Source organism: Ranitomeya imitator, chromosome 3, assembly GCF_032444005.1.
Source record: "Ranitomeya imitator isolate aRanImi1 chromosome 3, aRanImi1.pri, whole genome shotgun sequence".
NCBI classification, from domain to species: Eukaryota; Metazoa; Chordata; class Amphibia; order Anura; family Dendrobatidae; genus Ranitomeya; species Ranitomeya imitator.
Window position 1 is genome coordinate 252,353,142 of NC_091284.1, and position 27,968 is coordinate 252,381,109.

Below are 27,968 nucleotides of genomic sequence, written 5' to 3' on the forward strand. Positions count from 1 at the left end.
CAACAAAATTAATAAAGGGGATGGGAGAACTACAATACCCAGATAGATTAGCGAAATTAGGATTATTTAGTCTAGAAAAAAGACGACTGAGGGGCGATCTAATAACCATGTATAAGTATATAAGGGGACAATACAAATATCTCGCTGAGGATCTGTTTATACCAAGGAAGGTGACGGGCACAAGGGGGCATTCTTTGCGTCTGGAGGAGAGAAGGTTTTTCCACCAACATAGAAGAGGATTCTTTACTGTTAGGGCAGTGACAATCTGGAATTGCTTGCCTGAGGAGGTGGTGATGGCGAACTCAGTCGAGGGGTTCAAGAGAGGCCTGGATGTCTTCCTGGAGCAGAACAATATTGTATCATACAATTATTAGGTTCTGTAGAAGGACGTAGATCTGGGGATTTATTATGATGGAATATAGGCTGAACTGGATGGACAAATGTCTTTTTTCGGCCTTACTAACTATGTTACTATGTTACTATGTAAGATTCATGCTGCCTGTAGACACACAGACGCTGGCTGTGTCATTGTAGCCTCATTCTTTAGAAAGAGACTATTAATCTTGGATAACTAGTTTGAGACAGGTCCTAATGGCTTTTATCTGCCTACATTCCCATGACTGACAGGTCTCTCCTATATGTGTGACTTGAGAGAGACCTGTCAGTCTTGTGGAGTGGTTAGGGGAGAAGCTGAAGAGACCAGGCTTGGATTAGTCAGCCAAGATGCTGTCCCCGGCCGACTTTTCAAAGTATGTCTTCTGACATGCTGCAGCTTTCACACTGCATCTTGGCATCTGTTCATTGGTCCTTTAGCGGCTTACATCCGATCCCCCTGCAAAAGTGCCAACATATAGAACGTGTGCTCTGACGTGCATCATTTTTGGGCATCCATGCCTACTTGAGGCGGACACTCAGACATAGTAGACTACATCTGGGTGTCTGTCTCCAATAGCCATACAAGCCTGAAAATGATGCAATACAGAGTACACGTTCACTCTGTCGGCACTTCTGCCCCATTCACGTTCACTATGTCGGCAATGGGATGAACGAACGGGTGCCAAAACATAGTGGGAAAGCACCCTTAAACAACTCGTACATGGCTGCAATAACACTGTCCGATTCAGCCTGCTCATGTTAGAAAGGGGGACTATCATCATAAAATTATCTGTTATTTAAATAAGGTTTTTGTCAAATATACATTTTTTGCAATGTTTTTTCTCTTATCACATATCACAATCTGTATTTAAGATAAAAATTAGAATTCTTACAAGTTTCAAAAAGGCACCTGGGACTTGTTTAGACTCTAACTTCCTGCTGTTTCTAGAAATCCACATGGACGTTAGCAGCAAAAGACTGACCATGACCCTATTTGTTTGTATTGAATCATTTAATGAACCAGTGCAAATATAATTGTGAAGAGAGGGGGTGCAGGTTCAGCTGTCACATCACCTTTTGTTATTGATGGATCCTGCGATATCAGCTATGTATAAAGGCGATATCTGCCTTGTAATCCTGCCTATGATGGTAAGAATGCTGAAAACTTTTACTGAAAAACAGGAATATTTAGTCTTAAAATAGCCGCAGAGAGCAACATGAAAATTGAAAGAGATTGCTTAGTTTGTTTTTTAATACATTTGTAATAGGAAAAAACCCATTGCCAATATATATATATATATATATATATATATATACACAGTTTTGCTCAAAAGTTTACATACCACGGCAGAATTTTTGCTTTCTTGGCCTTTTTTCAGAGAATATGAATCATAACACCAAAACGTTTTCTCCACTCATGGTTAGTGGTTGGGTGAAGCCATTTATTGTCAAACTACTGTGTTTTCTCTTTTTAAATCATAATGACAACCCAAAGCATCCAAATGACCCTGATCAAAAGTTCACTTACCCCATTTCTTAATGCCGTGTATTGCCCCCTCTAACATTAATGACAGCTTGAAGTCTTTTGTGGTAGTTGTGGATGAGATTCTTTATTTTCTCAGATGGAAAGGTGCCTACTCTTCTTGGCAAAAAGCCTCCAGTTCCTGTAAATTCCTGGGCTTTCTAGCATGAACTGTGCACTTGAGATTTCCCCAGAGTGGCTCAATGATATTAAGGTCAGGAGACTGAGATGGCCACTCCAGAACTTTCACTGTGCTCTGCTGTAGCCAAAGACAGGTTGACTTGGCATTGAGTTTTGGACGGTTGTCATGTTGGAATGTCCAAGTACATCCCATGTTCAGCTTCCGGGCTGATGTTTGCAAATTTATCTCTATATTTGCTGATAAAGTGCTGAATTCATCTTTCCTTCAACTTTGACCAAGTTACCTGTGCCTTTGTAGCTAACTAGTGATGAGCGAGTATACTCGTTGCTCGGGTTTTCCCGAGCACGCTCGGGTGATCTCCGAGTATTTGTTATTGCTCGGAGATAGTTTTCATCGCCTCAGCAGCATGATTTACGACTGCTGTACAAGCTGAATACATGTGGGAATTCCCTAACAAACAGGCATTCCTCACATGTATTCAGCGTATTTGGCAGCCGTAAATCATGCAACTGAGGAGATGAAAACTATATCTCCGAGCAATAACAAATACTCGGAGATCCCCCGAGTGTGCTCAGGAAAACCCGAGGAACGAGTATACTTGCTCATCACTATAGCTCACACATCCCCAAAACATCAGCACCTCCGTGCTTTACAGTAAGAATGGTGTTCTTTTCATCATAGGACTTGTTGACCTCTCTCCAAATGTAACGTTTATGGTTGTGGGCAAAAAGTTCAATTTTGGTCTCATCACTCCAAATGACCTTGTTCCAGAAGTTTTGAGGCTGGTCTCTGTGCTGTTTTACGTATTGTAGGCTAGATACTTTGTGGCATTTGAGCAGTAAGGGCTTTCGTCTGGTGATTCAACCATGCAGCTTATTGTTCTTCAAGTGCCTCCTTATTGTGCATCTTGAAACAGCCACACCGCTAGTTTTCAGAGTCCTATATTTCAGCTGATGTTATTTGTGGGTTTTTATTTGCATCCCAAACAATTTTCCTGGCAGTTGCCATGTCCCACTTACCAGTTAACCTTTCCCACCTCTCACTTCTGAAATCCCCTTGTGCTGCTACCAATCAAAAAAGTGCCGTTTGAGTGAATTGCCATGGACCTGGTTGGCCCCCTGGTTAAGTCTGCTAGTGGACATCAATATACAGGGGCATGTAAAAGTTTGGGCACCACTGGTCAAAATTACTGGTATTGTGAACATTTAAGCAAGTTAAAGACTAAATGATCTCTGAAGGGCCTAAAGTTAAAGATGACACTTTTCCTTTGTATTTTAGTCAAAAATATATATACATTTTCTTCTTTTCCGTCTTTTTAAAGAAAAAATGGGTCGATGCAGTAGTTTGGGTACCTTGCACCCCATTTTGAAAGTACCATAGCTTCTAAAAGCTTTTTGTAGCCAGCCAAGAGTCTTTCAATTCTTGGTTGATTGATTTTCATCCATTGTTCATTGGAAAATTCTTCCAGTTTTGGGAGATTCCTAGGTTGTCTTGCAAGCACTGCTATTTGACGTCTAGCCACCGATTTTCAATGATATTCAGATCAGGGGACTGTAAGGGCAATTGTAAAACCTTCAGCTTCTGCCTTTTGATGTAGTCTATTGTGGATTTTGACATCTGGTTTGTTGTGAATTCTGTTGTTAAGCTCCCTCCTGTGGTCATGAATGGTACTTCGGCTGGTTCTGTCCATGGGCTTCCTCTGGTGGTTGTGAGTGGGGCTGCGGCTTCTGAGGTTCCTTCCACAGGTGACGAGGTTAATTCGTTAGCTGGCTGCTCTATTTAACTCCACCTAGATCATTGCTCCATGCCACCTGTCAATGTTCCAGTATTGGTCTAGTTCGCTCCTGGATCGTTCTTGTGACCTGTCTTCCCAGCAGAAGCTAAGTTCCTGCTTGTTTTTCTCTGTTTGCTATTTTTTCTGTCCAGCTTGCTATTTTGATTTTTGTCTTGCTTGCTGGAAGCTCTGGGACGCAGAGGGAGCGCCTCCGCACCGTGAGTCGGTGCGGAGGGTCTTTTTGCGCCCTCTGCGTGGTCTTTTTGTAGTTTTTTGTGCTGACCGCAAAGTTACCTTTCCTATCCTCTGTCTGTTCAGTAAGTCGGGCATCACTTTGCTAAATCTATTTCATCTCTGTGTTTGTAATTTTCATCTTAACTCACAGTCATTATATGTGGGGGGCTGCCTGTTCCTTTGGGGAATTTCTCTGAGGCAAGGTAGGCTTTATTTTTCTATCTTTAGGGCTAGCTAGTTCCTTAGGCTGTGATGAGGCGCCTAGGGAGCGTCAGGAGCGCTCCACGGCTATTTCTAGTGTGTGTGATAGTATTAGGGATTGCGGTCAGCAGAGTTCCCACGTCTCAGAGCTTGTCCTGTATTATTAGTAACTATCAGGTCATTCCGTGTGCTCTTTACCATCAGGTCCATTATTGTCCTCACCACCAGGTCATAACAGTACAGGTGGCCAAAAGAATTAATGCATCTCAATAGAGGGATAAGAGAAGTTCTGAGACCATTTTTTTTCTTTGCAGTGTGTTTTGTCTCTCTTTTCCCCTTTACCTCTGGGTGGTTCAGGATACAGGTGTAGATATGGACATTCAAGGTCTGTCCTTTTGTATGGATAATCTCACTGCAAGGGTACAAAACATTCAAGATTTTGTGGTTCAGAATCCGATGTTAGAGCCTAGGATTCCAATTCCTGATTTGTTTTTTGGGGATAGATCTAAGTTTCTGAATTTCAAAAATAATTGTAAATTGTTTCTTGCTTTAAAACCTCGCTCCTCAGGTGACCCTGTTCAACAAGTAAAAATCATAATTTCTTTGTTGCGTGGTGACCCTCAAGACTGGGCATTTTCCCTTGCGCCAGGAGATCCGGCATTGCGTGATGTTGATGCGTTTTTTCTGGCGCTTGGATTGCTTTATGATGAACCAAATTCAGTGGATCAGGCAGAGAAAATCTTGCTGGCTCTGTGTCAGGGTCAGGATGAGGTAGAGATATATTGTCAGAAGTTTAGGAAGTGGTCTGTACTCAGTGGAATGAATGTGCGCTGGCAGCAATTTTCAGAAAGGGTCTCTCTGAAGCCCTTAAGGATGTCATGGTGGGATTTCCGATGCCTGCTGGTCTGAATGAGTCTATGTCTTTGGCCATTCAGATCGATCGGCGCTTGCGTGAGCGTAAAGTTGTGCACCATTTGGTGGTATTATCTGAGCATAGACCTGAGCCTATGCAATGTGATAGGACTTTGACCAAAGCTGAACGGCAAGAACACAGACGTCGGAATGGGCTGTGTTTTTACTGTGGTGATTCCACTCATGCTATCTCCGATTGTCCTAAGCGCACTAAGCAGTTCGCTAGGTCTGCCACCATTGGTACGGTACAGTCGAAATTTCTTTTGTCCGTTACTCTGATTTGCTCTTTGTCATCCTATTCTGTTATGGCATTTGTGGATTCAGGCGCTGCCCTGAATTTGATGGACTTGGAGTTTGCTAGGCGCTGTGGTTTTTTCTTGGAGCCCTTGCAGTATCCTATTCCATTGAGAGGAACTGATGCTACGCCTTTGGCCAAGAATAAGCCTCAGTACTGGACACAATTGACCATGTGCATGGCTCCTGCACATCAGGAGGATATTCGCTTTTTGGTGTTGCATAATCTACATGATGTGGTCGTTTTGGGGTTGCCATGGCTACAGGTCCATAATCCAGTATTGGATTGGACATCTATGTCTGTGTCCAGCTGGGGTTGTCAGGGGGTATATGGTGATGTTCCATTTTTGTCTATTTCGTCATCCACCCCTTCTGAAGTCCCGGAGTTTTTGTCGGATTACCGGGATGTATTTGATGAGCCCAAATCCAGTGCCCTACCTCCTCATAGGGATTGCGATTGTGCTATCAATTTGATTCCTGGTAGTAAGTTTCCTAAGGGCCGACTGTTCAATTTATGTGTGCCAGAACACGCCGCTATGCGGAGTTATATAAAGGAATCCTTGGAGAAGGGTCATATTCGCCCGTCGTCACCACCATTGGGAGCAGGGTTCTTTTTTGTGGCCAAGAAGGATGGTTCTTTGAGACCTTGTATTGATTACCGCCTTCTTAATAAGATCACAGTCAAATTTCAGTACCCTTTGCCGCTGCTGTCTGATTTGTTTGCTCGGATTAAGGGGGCTAGTTGGTTCACCAAGATAGATCTTCGTGGTGCGTATAATCTTGTGCGTATTAACCCTTATCCGGCTGAATAGGTACAATTGTAACTATTCCGTTTTAAAATTGCAATAACTTTTTTTTGAAAAGACGTAGAGGGCTGAAATTTCGTGACATCTCTACATTTTTGGTCCAGAATATATTGGCCAAATTTCAATAAAATATCTCCACCCGCTTCCGAGATAAAGGGTCGAGATCTTTTTGCATCCATAACAAGCTGCATAGGTACAAATGTACCTCATATATTTTGAATGAAGATAATGCAAGGGAAAAAGCATAAATTTTTTTTTAATGATAATGCTATTTAACTATTATAAACAAGTAAAAAACTGTTCATTTACATTATAAAAGAAAATGTAAGAAACTTTTTTTTATTGATTTTCTTTGCAAGTAATGCATGTTGGCTTTGCTACAGAGTGTTCATCGCAAATGGGTTTCACACAAACCACACAAGACTTTCTAGTCTTGCGTTGTTTTCGCCTCAGGTCTCTGCAGACATAGCAACTACCAACAACAGGGGAGGGTCCACGACTACCATGAGGTATTTTGGGGCCAGCTGCTGGCTGCGATGCTACCACAATGCATCGTCCAAGCACCATTTCTACTGCACCTCGAAGAAAATGGTTTCTCATTATCATTTTGTTTGTACTACGATCTTCAATTGCAATCATACACAGCTGATTTGCGAGATCTTTCAGGAACTTTCTTCGTTGATCCTTTGCCCTGAAGCTTGGATTGTGTTCTCTGTAGATGATGTAGGATGCTAACCCACTGACATCAATCATATTGTAGAAAAATGCCAAAGTCCAACGTGATGTTCGTCGTTTCACAGTGTACTCTCCCAACATTTTATCCATAACATCAACGCCACCTTTTGTTATGTTGTAGTATTTTATTATCTCTGGCTTGGCTGCTAGTGTCTCTTCAACTTCTCCCGTCATGTGCATAGATGATAGAAGCACGACTGATTTGTTCTTCTTTGGTACATATGAACAGACTGTTGCATCATGATTGTAGGCAAAATTTGTCGAGTATACAGGCCTTTCTTTGGCAGGCTGCATGTTGTTAGGTAGGAACCTTTTGTTTTTTCTCACTGTACCAACTAGTGTCATGTTCCAGGAGTTCAATACCTTAGCTAGTTCCATGGTTGTAAAGAAGTTATCGGTGGTGACATTTCTTCCAGAGCCTTTATACGAGCTCACTAGGTCCAATACTGTTCGTTCTCCAATGTTTACTTGTCGAGGACCATCAGTTGGTTTCCCAGTGTAGAGCTGACCTTGTAAAGGGTAGGCATTTGATGAGTCACAAGCCCAGAAAATCTTTATGCCATATTTAGCTGGCTTTGAAGGTATATACTGGGTAAATTTAGTATGACCTCTAAATGGAAATAATTGCTCGTCGACGGTGATACAATGATATGGCTTGTAGGCTCTCTCCAGATTACTGTTCAGCATTGTCCAGATGTCCCGTATTGGTGCAGCTTTATCTGTTTGCACACGTTCTGCACGTGTATTTTCGTTGTCAAACCTGATAAATCTGAGTATCATCTTGAAGCGGTCACGAGACATGGCTGCACGTATAAGAGGCAGAGCAGCAACATTCCACATTTCCTCCAGATTCTCTTTGTTGGCTCTGTGCACACCAGCAGCAATCAGTATGCCCAAAAATGCATGAAGTTCAGTTTCAGTAAATTGCTTGAATGTTTTTTGTGGTGGCCGTTTGGAAGAATCAGGAAAACGTTGTACCAGTTCGTTGTTGTAAGCATCACAAACTCTCTTGGCCTTTCGATTCGTTTCCCGTAATATGATGTCACACATCTCGGGAGTCATGATGGACTTGAATAGCTCTTTTGCTGTATATAGGTTGCTGATTGCTGCAGGGCCACCTCTTTGTCGTAGGACATTACGAGATTTTGTTTGTGCATTTGGCAGTGGATTACTGCACCATTGAGTTTCATCCTTAGCAGTCCAAATGTCGCCTGCACTTTGAGGCACAGAATCATCCTCAACACTTTCGTCTGATTCGTATTCATTTTCATGCTCTATGACCATTTCTTGTTCAATGTCTGAATCTTCTTCAGTAACATCCACTTGTGGTACATAGTTTTCATCATCAGATGGAACATATGGTTCATCCTCATGCTCAGAATCAGATTCTTCTAGCATTCGCATTATTTCGTCAGACGTAAATCTGTAAATATGAAAAAATGTAAAATAAATAATTTTCCGAAATACTACATTATTGGCTTTTCACAAAATTATACTAACCTGCAAACACGTTTTCTTGGATTATGGCGGAAACTAGATCCAGCATTACTATCACTCATGATGACTTGCTAGATGAATTTTGGCTTCGTATTTTGTGCTGAATATAAATAAAACATCGTAAAACAATATGTAGATACTAATTATTATCCATTTTTCGTATAAAAATTATACCTATAGTGATAAGTTTCATACAAAATATATGTAAGCCAAGTCCAGGCTGAAAGACAATTTGACTGTTCTGTCCCCACATAATGAGAATAAAGGTATAACTGGCTGTTAGATGCTGTGAGACTTTCCTACCTTCGTTTCCAAGAAATTGAAGACTTCACAAGCCTAGAAATGTGTGCTCACAGCAATGAGATGAACAGCAAAAGGCTAATGAGAGGAGGGAGGCAGGAAGACAAGTAGAAGCCACTCCCAGTTTGAATTAACTTAATTGACAGCAACATAAGTGACCAGTAACAACACTGAACAATAGATATCAGCATAACATTTGTAGCTGAATGAACTTTAGTTTCTGAAACCAATTAAAGTCTTCCCACAGTGGAGGTATATGTGAAGGTACAATTGTACCTATGCAGCCTGTTAAGGTTGTAAAATTATGCAGCCTGACAAGGGTTAAACAGGGCGATGAATGGAAAACAGCATTTAATACGCCCGAGGGCCATTTTGAGTACCTGTTTATGCCATTCGGGCTTTCCAATGCTCCATCAGTATTTCAGTCCTTTATGCATGACATCTTCCGAGAGTACCTGGATAAATTCCTGACTGTATATTTGGATGATATTTTGGTCTTCTCGGATGATTGGGAGTCTCATGTGAAGCAGGTCAGAAAGGTGTTCCAGGTCCTTCGTGCTAATTCTTTGTTTGTTAAGGGGTCTAAGTGTCTCTTTGGAGTTCAGAAGGTTTCATTTTTGGGTTTCATTTTTTCCCCTTTTACTATCGAGATGGACCCTGTTAAAGTCCAGGCCATTTATGATTGGACTCAGCCGACATCTGTGAAGAGTCTGCAAAAGTTCCTGGGCTTTGCTAATTTTTATCGTCGCTTCATCAGTAATTTTTCTAGTGTTGCTAAACCATTGACTGATTTGACCAAGAAGGGTGCTGATGTGGTCAATTGGTCTTCTGCGGCTGTGGAAGCTTTTCAGGAGTTGAAGCGTCGTTTTTCTTCTGCCCCTGTGTTGTGCCAGCCAGATGTTTCGCTCCCGTTTCAGGTCGAGGTTGATGCTTCTGAGATTGGAGCAGGGGCTGTTTTGTCGCAAAGAAGTTCTGATGGCTCGGTGATGAAACCATGTGCCTTCTTTTCGCCTGCTGAGCGCAATTATGATGTTGGCAATCAAGAGTTGTTGGCCATGAAGTGGGCATTCGAGGAGTGGCGTCATTGGCTTGAAGGAACCAAGCATCGCGTGGTGGTCTTGACGGATCACAAGAATTTGACTTATCTCGAGTCTGCCAAACGGTTGAATCCTAGACAGGCTCGTTGGTCGCTATTTTTCTCCCGTTTTGATTTTGTGGTTTCGTACCTTCCGGGCTCTAAGAATGTGAATGCTGATGCCCTGTCAAGGAGTTTTGTGCCCGACTCTCCGGGTGTTCCTGAGCCGGCGGGTATTCTCAAAGAGGGGGTAATTTTGTCTGCCATCTCCCCTGATTTGCGGCGGGTGCTGCAAAAATTTCAGGCTGATAGACCTGACCGCTGCCCAGCGGAGAAACTGTTTGTCCCTGATAAATGGACTAGTAGAGTTATCTCTGAGGTTCATTGTTGGCTGGTCATCCTGGAATCTTTGGTACCAGAGATTTGGTGGCTAGATCCTTTTGGTGGCCGTCTTTGTCGCGGGATGTGCGTTCTTTTGTGCAGTCTTGTGGGACTTGTGCTCGGGCTAAGCCCTGCTGTTCTCGTGCCAGAGGGTTGCTTTTGCCCTTGCCGGTCCCAAAGAGGCCCTGGACGCATATTTCTATGGATTTTATTTCGGATCTCCCTGTCTCTCAAAAGATGTCGGTCATTTGGGTGGTTTGTGATCGCTTCTCTAAGATGGTCCATTTGGTACCCTTGTCTAAATTGCCTTCCTCCTCCGATTTGGTGCCGTTGTTTTTCCAGCATGTGGTTCGTTTACATGGCATTCCGGAGAACATCATTTCAGACAGAGGTTCCCAGCTTGTTTCGAGGTTTTGGCGATCCTTTTGTGCTAGGATGGGCATTGATTTGTCTTTTTCCTTGGCTTTCCATCCTCAGACAAATGGCCAAACCGAAGGTACTAATCAGACTTTGGAAACATATCTGAGATGCTTTGTTTCTGCTGATCAGGATGATTGGGTGTCCTTTTGCCTTTGGCTAAGTTCGCCCTTAATAATCGGGCCAGCTCGGCTACTCTGGTTTCGCCGTTTTTCTGCAATTCAGGTTTCCATGCTCATTTCTCTTCAGGGCAGGTTGAGTCTTCGGACTGCCCTGGTGTAGATACTGTGGTGGATAGGTTGCAGCAGATTTGGACTCATGTGGTGGACAATTTGACATTGTCCCAGGAGAAGGCTCAACGTTTCGCTAACCGCCGGCACTGTGTGGGTCCCCGACTTCGTGTTGGGGATTTGGTTTGGTTGTCGTCTCGTTATGTTCCTATGAAGGTTTCCTCTCCTAAGTTTAAGCCTCGTTTCATTGGTCCGTATAAGATTTCTGAGGTTCTCAATCCTGTGTCATTTCGTTTGACCCTTCCAGCTTCTTTTGCCATCCATAATGTATTCCATAGGTCGTTGTTGCGGAGATACGTGGCGCCTGTGGTTCCATCCGTTGATCCTCCTGCCCCGGTGTTGGTTGAGGGGGAGTTGGAGTATGTGGTGGAGAAGATTTTGGATTCTCGTATTTCGAGACGGAAACTCCAGTACCTGGTCAAGTGGAAGGGTTATGGTCAGGAAGATAATTCCTGGGTCTTTGCCTCTGATGTTCATGCTGCCGATCTGGTTCGTGCCTTTCATTTGGCTCGTCCTGGTCGGCCTGGGGGCTCTGGTGAGGGTTCGGTGACCCCTCCTCAAGGGGGGGTACTGTTGTGAATTCTGTTGTTAAGCTCCCTCCTGTGGTCATGAATGGTACTTCGGCTGGTTCTGTCCATGGGCTTCCTCTGGTGGTTGTGAGTGGGGCTGCGGCTTCTGAGGTTCCTTCCACAGGTGACGAGGTTAATTCGTTAGTTGGCTGCTCTATTTAACTCCACCTAGATCATTGCTCCATGCCACCTGTCAATGTTCCAGTATTGGTCTAGTTCGCTCCTGGATCGTTCTTGTGACCTGTCTTCCCAGCAGAAGCTAAGTTCCTGCTTGTTTTTCTCTGTTTGTTATTTTTTCTGTCCAGCTTGCTATTTTGATTTTTGTCTTGCTTGCTGGAAGCTCTGGGACGCAGAGGGAGCGCCTCCGCACCGTGAGTCGGTGCGGAGGGTCTTTTTGCGCCCTCTGCATGGTCTTTTTGTAGTTTTTTGTGCTGACCGCAAAGTTACCTTTCCTATCCTCTGTCTGTTCAGTAAGTCGGGCCTCACTTTGCTAAATCTATTTCATCTCTGTGTTTGTAATTTTCATCTTAACTCACAGTCATTATATGTGGGGGGCTGCCTGTTCCTTTGGGGAATTTCTCTGAGGCAAGGTAGGCTTTTTTTTTCTATCTTTAGGGCTAGCTAGTTACTTAGGCTGTGACGAGGCGCCTAGGGAGCGTCAGGAGCGCTCCACGGCTATTTCTAGTGTGTGTGATAGGATTAGGGATTGCGGTCAGCAGAGTTCCCACGTCTCAGAGCTTGTCCTGTATTATTAGTAACTATCAGGTCATTCCGTGTGCTCTTTACCATCAGGTCCATTATTGTCCTCACCACCAGGTCATAATACTGGTTAGAATCATTTTTCATTTGTAGAAGCCATCCTCTTTTCAGCTTCAGCTTTTTTGCAGATGGTGTTATGTTTACATCAAGAATTTGTTGAAATTTTATTGAATCTTTTCTTCCCTGTACCCGTGAAATGTTCTCCATGCCATTGGATGCAACATAACCCCAAAGCATGATTGATCTACCCTCATGCTTAATGGTTGGTGAGATGTTCTTTTCCTGAAATTCAGTGCCCTTTATTATACACATATACTTTTAATCATTGTGGCCAAAGAGTTCTATTTTAACCTCACAGGACTTGTTTCCAAAATGCATCAAGCTTGTCATCGATTATGCTACCCAATACCCAGAAGCGGTTCCCCTGAAACCTGCTTCACGAATAGTATAGTCTTTGAGTTGGTCCACATCTTTGCCCAGACAGGACCACTGAGGGAGATCCTGGCTGAACAAGGAACACCCTATATAAGTAAAGTGATGAGGAAACTGTGAAATGTCTTTGAAATTACCCAATTGAAGATGTCGGTTTACCATCCACAAACGGACAGCCTTGTGGAAAGGTTTAATAAAACCTTAAAGATTATGCTTAAGAAAGTTATAAAAAAGGACGGACGAGACTGGGACTGTCTCCTCCCATATCTGTTATTCTCTATCCAGGAGGTTCCACAAGCCTCTACCAGATTCTCTCTTTTGGAACTCCTGTATGGCCAACATCAGCGGGGTCTCCTGATATAGCGAAGGAAACCTGGGAAGCCAAAGTCACGCCCCATCTGAGCATCGTCAAGAACGTCACCCAGATGCAGGAGAGAGTTACGAAGGTAATTGCTATCATAAAAGGAACATTTCCTCCAGGCACAAGAGGCTTAATTCCAGGTCTACAACCGGTCAGCTAGGGTGAGGCAGGTCAGCTCCGGGGACCAAGTCCTAGTGCAGTAGAGAGTCAATTTTTGTCCAAATGGCAAGGCCCCTATGAGGTGGTAGAAAAGGTGGGTGAAGTGAACTACAAGGTTCATCAACCGGGAAGACAAAAGCCTTTCCAGCAAGACAGGGACCCCATTGTCACTCCATGTTTGCTAGTTAAGACAGAAGGGGACATTAAGGGTGTCACAGTAGACAAGAAGCTGCTCAAAAACAGCAGCATCTGTTCTCAGATTTGGCATGGTTTACTAATGTCATAGAATACAAGATTCTGACAGAACCCCATGTGCAGACGAATGTGAAGCCCTACCGAATTCCAAAAGAAAGTGAAACATATACTGAATACCGGAGTTATTGAAGAATCTGAGAGCAGATGGTCTAGCCCTATTTTCCAAAACCCAATGGAGAATGGAGATTCTGTAACATTACAGATAATGATTATCAGAAGCTAAACAAAGTCTCATATTCAATGCTGAATGTCAATGAGCTGATCAAGAGACTTGGGCCGGCAAGGTGCATAACCACCTTGGATTTAAAAACGGATATTGGCAAATCCCTGTGTCACAAGAAGCCAAGGAGAATATGTCTTTCTCTATGCCTGACGGATTCTTCCAATACGTCCAGATACCATGCAGATTTCAGGGAGCTCTTGCCACCTTCCAGAGGGCCGTGGATCAGATCCCCGCACCCCAAAAGAATTACGCTGCTGCATACTTGGACAATATTTTAATCTTCAGCCTGGATTTTGGAAGTCATCTGGAAAAGGTCAAGGTGGTGTTCGATGCTTTCTGGCTGGGTTTTCTATAAATTCCAAAAAATGTGCCATGGGGAAAGAAGAGGCCAAATACATAGGATATGTAGTAGGTAGAGGTGAGAGAAAACCTCAGATTAGTAAAGTGGATGCCAATCCAGAACTGACCAAGACCACTCTCAAAGAAGCAAGTCAGGGCCTTTCTGGGAATCTTAGGGTACTACAGGAAGTTTCTCCCAAACTTTTTCATGATGGCCGCACCCCTGATCGACCTCCTTAGTGGGACAAAATCAGTAATGATCAAATGGACTTTGGAGGCACAGATGGCCGTTCAAGAACTGAAAGTAGCTCTGTGTAAACAGCCGGTCCTGGTAGTCCCTTACTTTGAGAAGTAATTTGTACTCCTGGCATATGCCCCAGAAGTCAGATTAGGAGTGGTCTTTTTTCAGGAGATACACGTAGAGAAGTACCCAGTTCTCTACCTGAGTAGGAAACTGTCAGCATGTGAGAAAAATTATTCCATCTAAGAAAAGGAATGCTTGGCCATAAAGTTGGTGGTAAAATGTAAATTAGTGTCAGACCATGCCCCATGAGTGATGAGGGAGAAAAAGGGGGAAAATGCTTGTGTTACCCACTGGTTTCTAGCCCTGCAGGATATCCTCTTTCATGTGGAACATACAGTACAGACCAAAAGTTTGGACACACCTTCTCATTTAAAGATTTTTTTCTGTATTTTCATGACTATGAAATTTGTACATTCACACTGAAGGCATCAAAACTATGAATTAACACATGTGGAATTATATACTTAGCAAAAAAGTGTGACACAACTGAAAATAGGTCTTATATTCTAGGTTCTTCTAAGTAGCCACCTTTTGCTTTGAAGACTGCTTTGCATACTCTTGGCATTCTCTTGATGAGCTTCAAGACATAGTCACCAGGAATGGTCTTCCAGCAATCTTGAAGGAGTTCCCAGAGATGCTTAGCACTGGTTGGCCCTTTTGCCTTCACTCTGCGGTCCAGCTCACCCCAAACCATCTCGATTGGGTTCAGGTCTGGTGACTCTGGAGGTGAGGTCATCTGGCGAACACCCCATCACTCTCCTTCTTGGTCAAATAGCCCTTACACAGCAGGAGGTGTGTTTGGGGTCATTGTCCTGTTGAAAAATAAATGATGGTCCAACTAAACGCAAACCGGATGGAATAGCATACCACTGCAAGATGCTGTGGTAGCCATGCTGGTTCAGTATGCCTTCAATTTTGAATAAATCCCCAACAGTGTTACCAGCAAAGCACCCCCACACATCACACCTCCTCCTCTTTGCTTCACAGTGGGAACCAGGCATGTAGAGTCCATCTGTTCACCTTTTCTGCGTCGCACTAAGACACGGTGGTTGGAACCAAAGATCTCAAATTTGGACTCCTCAGACGAAAGCACAGATTTCCACTGGTCCAATGTCCATTCCTTGTGTTCTTTAGCTCAAATAAGTCTCTTCTGCTTGTTGCCTGTCCTTAGCAGTGGTTTCCTAGCAGCTATATTACCATGAAGGCCTGCCTGCCAAAGTCTCCTCTTAACAGTTGCTGTAGAGATGTGTCTGCTGCTAGAACTCTGTTTGGCATTGGCCTGGTCTCTAATCTGAGCTGCTGTTAACCTGCGATTTCTGAGGCTAGTGACTCGGATAAACTTATCCTCAGAAGCGGAGGTCACTCTTGGTCTTCCTTTCCTGGGGCAGTCCTCATGTGAGCCAGTTTCTTTGTAGTGCTTGATGGTTTTTGCCACTGCACTTGGGGACACTTTCAAAGTCTGCCCAATTTTTCGGACTGACTGACCTTCATTTCTTAAAGTAATGATGTCCACTCGTTTTTCTTTACTTAGCTGCTTTTTTTCTTTTTTTCTTGCCATAATACAAATTCTAACAGTCTATTCAGTAGGACTATCAGCTGTGTATCCACCAGACTTCTGCACAACACAACTGATGGTCCCAACCCCATTTATAAGGCAAGAAATCCCACTTATTAAACCTGACAGGGCACACCTGTGAAGTGAAAACCATTTCCGGTGACTACCTCTTGAAGCTCATCAAGAGAATGCCAAGAATGTGCAAAGCAGTCATCAAAGCAAAAGGTGGCTACTTTGAAGAACCTAGAATATAAGACATAATTTCAGTTGTTTCACACTTTTTTGTTAAGTATATAATTTCACATGTGTTAATTCATAGTTTTGATGCCTTCAGTGTGATTGTACAATTTTCATAGTCATGAAAATACAGAAAAAATCTTTAAATGAGAAGGTGTGTCCAAACATTACATGGTAATGCCATTTTCACTTAGGAGTGTACTCACTTTTGTTGCCAGAGGTTTAGAGATTACTGACTGTGTGCTGAGTTATTTAGAGGGCACACCAAATTTACGCTGTTATACAAGCTTTACACTGACCACTTTACACTGTATCAGTGTCATATCTTCAGTGTTGTCCAATGAAAAGATCTAAAAAAAAATAAAAAAAAAACTGTGAGGGATTTACTCACTTTTGTGATATAATGTATGTAGAGAGTGTGCTCACCATATATGAGTAAACCCCATTTGAAAAGTTGAATTTTAATCAATAGCTCACTGAATATATGAACAATTTCTGAAATTTTGACAAGACTGAGTTTCATTGAACATTGTTTAACTTGACATGAAAGTAAGGTGAATACTATAACAAAATATTCAGCTTAACTAAACTTAGTTGGTGCAAAAATGAATACACCCAACACAAAATCTGTTATATCTACATTTATCTTCTTCCATTCTTCAATAAGGACCTCTTTTACAGCCTGGATGCTGAATGGAGAGTAATGCTTAAAGCGAACCTGTCAGCAGGATTTTGATAAGTAAACTACAGGCATTGTCAGGTTAGCAGTGTTAAACTGATTGAAATTATTTATTTGGTGAAAAAAAAATCCATCTTGTGGTTCTTGTGTAATCAGTGTTAGAAGTTTTTGTCTAATGAGATTCCCGTGCTCCGAGGCGGGACTGTAGGCAGAGTCTTATCTTCCTGCTATACACCAGAGAAACCAAGGAAAGACCTGCCCACAGGCCGCCCTGAAGCACAAACATGTTCCTCATCAGTACAGACTGTTTGTGCTTCAGGGCGAGCCTGTGGGCAGGTCTTTCCTTGGTTTTTCTGGCTTAGAGCAGGAAGGTAAGATCTGCCTACCGTCTCCTGAAGCAGGAGAATCTCATTAACTGAAAACTTCTAACACTGATCACACAAGTACCACAAAATGGATTTCTTCACCCCAGGTATCATTTTAATCAGTGTAACACTGGCTTACTAAACTAATAAATAAGCTAAGGGAAAAGAATAATGTTTTACAGTAGAAAAACCCCCCATAAAAAATAGATACTTTATTAGATAACAATAATTGAAAAAATAAGGATAAAAACCTAAAAACCCTATCTAATACGTCAGTCCTTCAGGGGAGAGGAATATAATCCCCTACAGTAAATCCTAATACATACTGGTAGGATGCCCCACACGAAAAAATATAGATATCAAAACATACACGTGATTAAACAATTGTGATATCAAATAGCAGCTATAAGGGTGTATAGATATGAGTGAAAATATCCCTCCAAGCTACAAAAAATAATCCTAAAGGCTGATACTACCTAGATGCGGAGGTTGGCACCCTAGAAGAAGTATCGAGAATGGCGCCTGTTGTGAATTCTGTGGCCAAGCTCCCTCCTGTGGTCGTGAGTGGTACTTCGGCTGGTTCTGTCTATGAGCTTCCTTTGGTGGATGAGAGTGGTACTGCGGCTTCTGAGTTTCCTTCCTCAGGTGATGAGGTTAAGTCGTTAGGTGCTGCTCTATTTAACTCCACCTAGTGCTTTGATCCTGGCCTCCAGTCAATGTTCTAGTATTGGTCTTGCTTTCTCCTGGATCGTTCCTGTGGCCTGTCTTCCTGCATAAGCTAAGTTTTGCTTGTGTTATTTTTGTTTGCTATTTTTTCTGTCCAGCTTGCTATATTGGTTTTTCTTGCTTGCTGGAAGCTCTGGGACGCAGAGGGAGCACCTCCGTACCGTTAGTCGGTGCGGAGGGTCTTTTTGCCCCCTCTGCGTGGTTGTTTGTAGGGTTTTGTGTTGACCACAAAGCAATCTTTCCTATCTTCGGTCTGTTCAGTAAGTTGGGCCTCACTTTGCTAAATCTATTTCATCTCTGCGTTTGTATTTTCATCTCAACTCACAGTCATTATATGTGGGGGGCTGCCTTTTCCTTTGGGGTATTTCTCTGAGGCAAGCTAGGCTTATTTTTCTTTCTTAGGGCTAGCTAGTTTCTCAGGCTGTGCTCGAGGCGCATAGGACTGGTCAGGAGCGCTCCACGGCTACCTCTAGTGTGGTTGGATAGGATTAGGGATTGCGGTCAGCAGAGTTCCCACGTCTCAGAGCTCGTCCTACGTTTTTGGTAATTGTCAGGTTACTTTGTGTGCTCTGAACTTCAAGGTCCATTGTGGTTCTGAATTACCTGTTCATAACAGTACTGGAGCCCCAAAGTACTAATGCTTCTCAATAGAGGGAAAAGAGAAGTTCTGAGACCATTTTTTTTTCTTTGCACTGTGTTCTGTCTTTCTTTTCCCCTTTACATCAGGGTGGTTCAGAACACAGGTGTGGACATGGACATTCAGGGTCTGTTCTCTTTGATGGATAATCTCGCTATAAATGTACAGAATATTCAAGATTTAGTGGTTCAGAATCCTATGTTAGAACCTAAAATTCCTATTCCTGAGTTATTTTCTGGAGATAGAGCTAAGTTTTTGAATTTTAAAAATAATTGTAAACTATTTCTGGCTTTGAAACCCCGCTCCTCTGGTGACCCAGTTCAACAAGTTAAGATCATTATTTCTTTATTACGTGGCGACCCTCAAGACTGGGCATTTTCCCTTGCGCCAGGAGATCCTGCATTATGTAATATTGATGCGTTTTTTCTGGCGCTCGGATTGCTGTACGATGAACCTAATTCAGTGGATCAGGCAGAGAAAAATTTGCTGGCTCTGTGTCAGGGTCAGGATGAGATAGAGATTTATTGTCAGAAGTTTAGAAAGTGGTCCGTGCTGACTCAATGGAATGAATGTTCGCTGGCAGCTATTTTCAGAAAGGGTCTCTCTGAAGCCCTTAAGGATGTCATGGTGGGATTTCCTATGCCTGCTGGTCTGAATGAGTCTATGTCTTTGGCCATTCAGATCGGTCGACGCTTGCGTGAGCGTAAATCTGTGCACCATTTGGCGGTATTATCTGAGCATAAACCTGAGCTTATGCAGTGCGATAGGACTTTGACCAGAGCTGAAAGGCAAGAACACAGACGTCAGAATGGGCTGTGTTTCTACTGTGGTGATTCCACTCATGCTATCTCCGATTGTCCTAAGCGCACTAAGCGGTTCGCTAGGTCTGCCACCATTGGTACGGTACAGTCGAAATTTCTTTTGTCCGTTACTTTGATCTGCTCTTTGTCTTCCTATTCTGTCATGGCATTTGTGGATTCAGGCGCTGCCCTGAATTTGATGGACTTGGAGTTTGCTAGGTGCTGTGGGTTTGTCTTGGAGCCCTTGCAGTGTCCTATTCCATTGAGAGGAATTGATGCTACGCCTTTGGCCAAGAATAAGCCTCAGTATTGGACCCAGCTGACCATGTGCATGGCTCCTGCGCACCAGGAGGATATTCGCTTTCTGGTGTTGCATAATCTGCATGATGTGGTCGTGTTGGGGTTGCCATGGCTACAAGTCCATAACCCAGTATTAGATTGGAAATCAATGTCTGTGTCCAGCTGGGGTTGTCAGGGGGTACATGGTGATGTTCCATTTCTGTCTATCTCATCATCCACCCCTTCTGAGGTCCCAGAGTTCTTGTCTGATTACCGGGATGTATTCGATGAGCCCAAGTCCAATGCCCTACCTCCGCATAGGGATTGTGATTGTGCTATCGATTTGATTCCTGGTAGTAAGTTTCCTAAGGGTCGACTGTTTAATTTATCTGTACCTGAGCATGCCGCTATGCGGAGTTACGTGAAGGAGTCTTTGGAGAAGGGTCATATTCGCCCGTCATCGTCGCCATTGGGAGCGGGGTTCTTTTTTGTGGCCAAGAAGGATGGTTCGCTGAGACCTTGTATTGATTACCGCCTTCTAAATAAAATTACTGTCAAATTTCAGTACCCCTTGCCGCTGCTGTCTGATTTGTTTGCTCGGATTAAGGGGGCTAGTTGGTTCACCAAGATAGATCTTCGTGGTGCATATAATCTTGTGCGTATTAAATGGGGCGATGAATGGAAAACAGCATTTAATACGCCCGAAGGCCATTTTGAGTACCTGGTTATGCCATTCGGGCTTTCTAATGCTCCATCAGTGTTTCAGTCCTTTATGCATGACATCTTCCGAGAGTACCTGGATAAATTCCTGATTGTATACTTGGATGATATTTTGATCTTCTCGGATGATTGGGAGTCTCATGTGAAGCAGGTCAGAATGGTGTTCCAGGTCCTGCGTGCTAATTCTTTGTTTGTGAAGGGGTCAAAGTGTCTCTTTGGTGTTCAGAAGGTTTCATTTTTGGGGTTCATTTTTTCTCCTTCTACTATCGAGATGGACCCTGTTAAAGTTCAGGCCATTTATGATTGGACTCAGCCAACATCTCTGAAGAGTCTGCAGAAGTTCCTGGGCTTTGCTAATTTTTATCGTCGCTTCATCAATAATTTTTCTAGTATTGCTAAACCGTTGACTGATTTAACCAAGAAGGGTGCTGATGTGGTCAATTGGTCTTCTGCTGCTGTGGAAGCTTTTCAGGAGTTGAAGCGTCGTTTTTCTTCTGCCCCTGTGTTGTGCCAACCAGATGTTTCGCTTCCGTTCCAGGTCGAGGTTGATGCTTCTGAAATTGGAGCAATAAGCAAAAGAGTCGAGCGCACTGCTAATAACAAATGCCAATAGATACAAAACTATGAGGGTGCGGAAGCAGCAATAAACATGAACTATGTAACAAAAAAGAAAAGCATTACTGCAAAAATACGCACTCCGTCAAAGAATACAAACAAAATAAATAAGATAAATAGACTTATTTTATTAACTGATCAAAAAAAACACACTACAAAACGATAAAAACACAATTAAAAACAAGTAGACAACATGACAACAACACAGGTGATAAAGACCATACCTAGATGTAATAAGGCGACTAAACACAGACCAATTGGCTCATGGGGTATATGCGCTAGTAATGCCTAGAAAAAATCAAAAAATCGTGCCATATAGGTCCCTAAAGAACCATTTAAAAAAATAGTGAAAATAAGGCACAAAGATTTAATCTATAACAATAAAAATAGGCAAGATATGAGCCAAAGAAAGGGCTGAGAAGCCACCAACATACAATAATATCACTAGATATTTAAAGCATAAATAGGAGGAAACCCCCCATAATAATACAACCTGGTGGTACGATGTCCCCACGCGTATCGCCTGGCAGACCCAGAGAAGGTCCCTGACATTTTGTCTGCCATCTCCCCTGATTTGCAGCGGGTGCTGCAAAAATTTCAGGCTAATAGACCTGACCGTTGCCCAGCGGAGAAACTGTTTGTCCCTGATAGGTGGACGAATAAAGTTATCTCTGAGGTTCATTGTTCGGTGTTGGCTGGTCATCCTGGAATCTTTGGTACCAGAGATTTGGTGGCTAGATCCTTTTGGTGGCCGTCTCTGTCGCAGGATGTGCGTTCTTTCGTGCAGTCCTGTGGGATTTGTGCTCGGGCTAAGCCCTGCTGTTCTCGTGCCAGTGGGTTGCTTTTGCCCTTGCCGGTCCCAAAGAGGCCTTGGACACATATCTCTATGGATTTTATTTCGGATCTCCCCGTCTCTCACAGAATGTCGGTCATTTGGGTGGTTTGTGATCGCTTCTCTAAGATGGTCCATTTGGTGCCCTTGTCTAAATTGCCTTCCTCCTCTGATTTGGTGCCATTGTTTTTCCAGCATGTGGTTCGTTTACATGGCATTCAAGAGAACATCGTTTCTGACAGAGGTTCCCAGTTTGTTTCGAGGTTTTGGCGAGCCTTTTGTGCTAGGATGGGCATTGATTTGTCTTTTTCCTCGGCTTTCCATCCTCAGACAAATGGCCAGACTGAATGAACCAATCAGACCTTGGAAACATATCTGAGATGTTTTGTTTCTGCTGATCAGGATGATTGGGTGTCCTTTTTGCCTTTGGCTGAGTTCGCCCTTAAAGGGACACTGTGTTAGGACTGGCGGAACGCACCAAGTAAGATGATATAGATGCGTTCGCAGTCCGGGGTCCACCGTGCAGGCGAAACCTGCTGCTAGTGAATGACAGACTATATGGCGGTACTAAAAGTATAACCACGTGGGTTAAACCTCACCCAACGTGAAGAAAGCGATCCTGTTAAGTCACAGGACCGCGGTACCGCACATAGAGCGCGAGCAAGTAGTCAGCGAACTTAACCCCGAAAGGGATTGAAGTCCGATTAGACCCTTGCTGGCACAACACCGCAACTGGGTGTGTAATGAACCTTATTAGTAATAAATGAGCACAAGAGTGCGTGCGATGCCGCACTGACGGACGCCACTAACCACCCAGGCTTGGGTATGGAAAGCGCAAGGCAAGCGCACGGCGCCGTACTGGCAGGCACAGCTATAGGACGCTGTGATGTGTGTAACATACAGATGGATAGTGGGGCGCTAGAGAGCTACCATCATCCGCGCGCAGTCAACAACTCTAGGGAGGGATACTTAGGAGCTTTCATCCATCGACATAAATCCATCTACACACACACATAATAATTGTACACTAGCGCATGGCCGTGCGGTCATGCGCAGTTTATATAGTTGCAGGACAGGAAGTGGCCACAGAAACTTTGCCCTTCCAAGACCTGCCAAGAGGACCAATGGAATGCGCTGCAGAGCCTGAGCACATGACCCTCGATCTCCAACGGGAGATCTTGCCCTGGGCATGCTCAGTGTGCGCAAATAAGGACTTAGTCCCAGAGAAGTCCGCTCGTTGCTGACCAGCACTGACTTTAATGGCAGGAGCTGAAGAAGCAGCAGTAACTCTCTGTACAGAGCGAGACCGAGCAAGACGCTGGGACCGACGTCCCTGCTGAGCAGATTCCACTGCGGCTGGATAGGAATGGGAGACCGCAGCGGAGACGGCCCGAGATTCCCCCTGTGCAGAAGTGGGAACTCGAGACCTAACACACTGTCACCTGAATTTGGAGGGAACAATCTTCAGCCATGGAGGCGGGGTTTTGGGGTTTTTGATTCACCCTTTCCTTACCCACTGGCTGCATGCTGGCCGCAATATTGGATTGAAGTTCATTCTCTGTCCTCCGTAGTACATGCCTGTAAAAGGCAATCTTGCCTTGCGCAGGCGTGTACTATGGAGGACAGAGAATGAACTTCAATCCAATATTGCAGCCAGCATGCAGCCAGCATGCAGCCAGCGGGTAAGGAAAGGGTGAATCAAAAACCCCAAAACCCCGCCTCCATGGCTGAAGATTGTTCCCTCCAAATTCAGGTGACAGTGTCCCTTTAATAATCGGGCCAGCTCGGCTACTTTGGTTTCGCCGTTTTTCTGCAATTCTGGGTTCCACCCTCGTTTCTCTTCAGGGCAGGTTGAGTCTTCGGACTGTCCTGGTGTGGATACTGTGGTGGATAGGTTGCAGCAGATTTGGACTCATGTAGTGGACAATTTGACTTTGTCCCAGGAGAAGGCTCAACGTTTCACTAACCGCAGGCGCTGTGTGGGTCCCCGACTTCGTGTTTGGGATTTGGTTTGGTTGTCATCTCGTTATATTCCTATGAAGGTTTCCTCTCCTAAGTTTAAGCCTCGTTTCATTGGTCCATATAGGATTTCTGAGGTTCTTAATCCTGTGACTTTTCGTTTGACTCTTCCAGCTTCTTTTTCCATCCATAACGTGTTCCATAGGTCATTGTTGCGGAGATACGTGGCACCTGTGGTTCCATCTATTGATCCTCCTGCTCCGGTTTTGGTTGAAGGGGAGTTGGAGTATATAGTGGAGAAGATTTTGGATTCTCGTGTTTCGAGATGGAAACTCCAGTATCTGGTTAAGTGGAAAGGTTATGGTCAGGAAGATAATTCCTGGGTCTTTGCCTCTGATGTCTGATGTTCGGTGACCCCTCCTCAATGGGGGGGTACTGTTGTGAATTCTGTGGCCAAGCTCCCTCCTGTGGTCGTGAGTGGTACTTCGGCTGGTTCTGTCTATGAGCTTCCTTTGGTGGATGAGAGTGGTACTGCGGCTTCTGAGTTTCCTTCCTCAGGTGATGAGGTTAAGTCGTTAGGTGCTGCTCTATTTAACTCCACCTAGTGCTTTGATCCTGGCCTCCAGTCAATGTTCTAGTATTGGTCTTGCTTTCTCCTGGATCGTTCCTGTGGCCTGTCTTCCTGCATAAGCTAAGTTTTGCTTGTGTTATTTTTGTTTGCTATTTTTTCTGTCCAGCTTGCTATATTGGTTTTTCTTGCTTGCTGGAAGCTCTGGGATGCAGAGGGAGCACCTCCGTACCGTTAGTCGGTGCCGAGGGTCTTTTTGCCCCCTCTGCGTGGTTGTTTGTAGGGTTTTGTGTTGACCGCAAAGCAATCTTTCCTATCTTCGGTCTGTTCAGTAAGTTGGGCCTCACTTTGCTAAATCTATTTCATCTCTGCGTTTGTATTTTCATCTCAACTCACAGTCATTATATGTGGGGGGCTGCCTTTTCCTTTGGGGTATTTCTCTGAGGCAAGCTAGGCTTATTTTTCTTTCTTAGGGCTAGCTAGTTTCTCAGGCTGTGCTCGAGGCGCATAGGACTGGTCAGGAGCGCTCCACGGCTACCTCTAGTGTGGTTGGATAGGATTAGGGATTGCGGTCAGCAGAGTTCCCACGTCTATGGGCTCGTCCTATGATTTTGGTAATTGTCAGGTCACTTTGTGTGCTCTGAACTTCAAGGTCCATTGTGGTTCTGAATTACCTGTTCATAACAGGCGCCCCCGCTCGTACGACGACTATCCCTGGTCTCCTACCTTCTCCCTATAAGAGATAGGTAAAGAAACAGAAGGCCAGATGGCTGGAAATAACGTGTGGAAATATGTGATACCAATTATACAGCAACTCCGGCCCTCCCCTCCAATGTGATGTAAGGCCCAAGGATAGAAGAACTACCTATGATATCACTATATATACTAATGATAACAAATTGAAACTACAGGACATACAAAATAAACTAGCACTGTTGTTGGCTGACCAATAATCTCATATAAAAGATCCGCAACCAATGCTAATTTGGACTGACTAATAATATACAGAATACATATACCATATAAATATATAACACAGCGCCACCACATACACCTAGATAAATGATAAATACATAAATTCAGCAGTGTGGATAATGCAGTTAATACAAAATATAAACAAGATAGTAATAATATACTCATCTACTGCATTCAATCGTCCACAGCTGATGGTAAATCCAGATATAGTGGCTCAAAACATGATGAATGGGCGAACAACACCTCCAAAACACCTCTCGACGCGTCTCCCCCACATAGCTGGGCCCATCAGGAGAGACAGGATAGCGACATGGCAGTAAAAAGTTATAAAGATAGGGCTGTGTAACACTGCCAACCTGACAGAATCTGTAGTTTACATAGCAAAATCTTGCTGACAGGTACACTTTAACTTGTCTCTTGAGAATTCTCCATAGGTGTTTCCGTTGGGTAAACATCAGGAGGCATACTTGGCAACTTGTTCATTTCATACCTGGTAATCTAGATGACTTTTTGTAGCTGCCATTACAAATTAAATGAAGCTGTGCAATGTAGGCCTATTCAATGTTTACATCCAATAACTATGAGAGCTAATAACAGCTCATTGGTAGAGGTGCAGGTGTCCTACCTTGACTGATCTGATATTACATTTGACAGGATAAACCATTTCAAATATTTTACATTAATTGTGATAATAATTTATAATATTTTAAGTTGCATATGGGATGCCACATATGTTATTATTTCAATATCTACAGGCTTACCATCCAAATTACATGTGGCAATTTTTAAGGCTTCTGATACTGTGGAAATGAATTGTGAATATAATCCTAATCAGAAATGGTCAAAAGCTTGGTACAAGATGATGGGTCCAGATAAACTTCAGTGGATTGTTCATTCTGATGGAAACAGCAACATGGATTACAGCTCAAGATCTACGGTGTTTGTTAATGAACAACAGAGAGTCCTGGTAATGAAAATGACGAATCTGGAACTTTGGGACAGTGGATTCTATCAGTGTCGTGAATCGGGAGGTGGAATTATCTTGAAGGAAATTTTAATGCTGATAACTTTAGGTATGAATTAAATATTTTATCGGCAAATGGCATCAGTTTCAATTGTGAAACCTACTTATTTTGAAGCAAAAAAATCTCTAAATAGGATATGGTTTAACCCCTTAGCGACCGCCGATACGCCTTTTAACGGCGGCCGCTAAGGGTACTTAAACCACAGCGCCGTTAATTAACGGCGCTGTGGAAAAAGTCCATAGCGCCCCCCAGAGGCCGATTTTCTCCGGGGTCTCGGCTGCCGAGGGTAGCCGAGACCCCAGAGAACATGATTCGGGGGGGTTTTAACCCACCCCGCATTTGCGATCGCCAGTAATTAACCGTTTACCGGCGATCGCAAAAAAAAAAAAAAAAGCGATCTCTTTTTAATTTCTCTGTCCTCCGATGTGATCCTCCGATGTGATCGCACATCGGAGGACAGAGAAAAGGGGTCCCAGGTGGCCCCCCAATACTCACCTAGCTCCCCCGATGCTCCTCGTGTCTCCCGGTGGGCGCCGCCATCTTCAAAATGGCGGGCGCATGCGCAGTGCGCCCGCCGGCCGGCACCGGGAGAATCTTTGGGGTCTCGGCTGCCGGGGGTAGCCGAGACCCCAAAGAGCATGATCGGGGTTGGTATTACCGACCCCTGTTTTGCGATCGCCGGTAATTAACTGTTAACCGGCGACCGCAAAAAAAAAAAAGTAAAGTGTAATTCTCTGTCCTCTGATGTGATCGCACATCAGGGGACAGAGAAATAGGGGGATTCGGGGACCCTAGCATACTCACCAGGGCCGGCGTCAGCACCCGGCACAGCGGGCAAATGCCGGGGCCTTGGGAAGAAAGGGGGGCCCACTAGCAGCTGGGAGAGCAGAGCAGGAGATAACATGCTCTCTCCGCCCACAAAGTCACTGCTGGCTGCGTTCTCTTAACCCCTATGTGCCAGCTCTGACACAAGCATCTTCTCACTCAGTCAGTGCAGCCAGGCAGGCACACATAGGGGTTAACAGAAGGCAGCCAGCGTGACTGTTTGTGGGCGGAGAGAGCAGTTCTCTGCTCTGGCCCCTGGCTGGCTGCAGACAGTGCTGCTGAGCTGAACTTATCAGGAAGATTCCGGAGGAGCTCCTACCAGAGTGCAAAGGTATCCAGCAATAATTGCAGTTGGTCCTGTGGCTCAGTCTGCTGCTGTCTGTCTCTGCTGCCTAAAAATGTGGGTGATTTCTGGAGGAGCAGCTGGTGGGGTGCAGCCTGCAACCTGCAGCCACCCAGCTCTCCCAGAATACATGCATGCTGCACCAAACCTGCACCAGTGGGGTAGGAAGAAGCTTAACCCCTTCCCATCTGTATGAAGGTTATTGCTAAACCTTAAATATAACAATCTGACCCGCATAAATGGGGTTAACCAGATGCCAGGAGGAAGGGGAGCTGCTGCCATGGATAACACTGAGCTGTGGGCTGTACAGTGGGGCCCCGTGGCCCCATGCTGGTGACTGGAGGGACTCTGCCCAGTGCTGGCATGTGGGTGATTTCTGCTCCGGAGTCTCAGCTTCTCTCCTCCAGGTCACACTGTGCAGTCACAGCAACATTGGTTGTGTCTGTCCAGGTCCCAGCAGCTGCCACTGCTC

General features: G+C 44.2%; 1 long non-coding RNA gene across 1 annotated transcript in view; it reads left to right on the top strand.

The window, feature by feature from the left end:
* The window catches only part of LOC138672032 (uncharacterized), a 64,390-nt gene extending 38,176 nt beyond the window's left edge, over window positions 1–26,214 (top strand). The window contains exon 3 of the long non-coding RNA XR_011319540.1: window positions 26,059–26,214. This is a non-coding gene — a long non-coding RNA (uncharacterized lncRNA). The remainder of the gene's footprint in view (window positions 1–26,058) is intronic.
* Window positions 26,215–27,968: the final 1,754 nt, after the last annotated feature.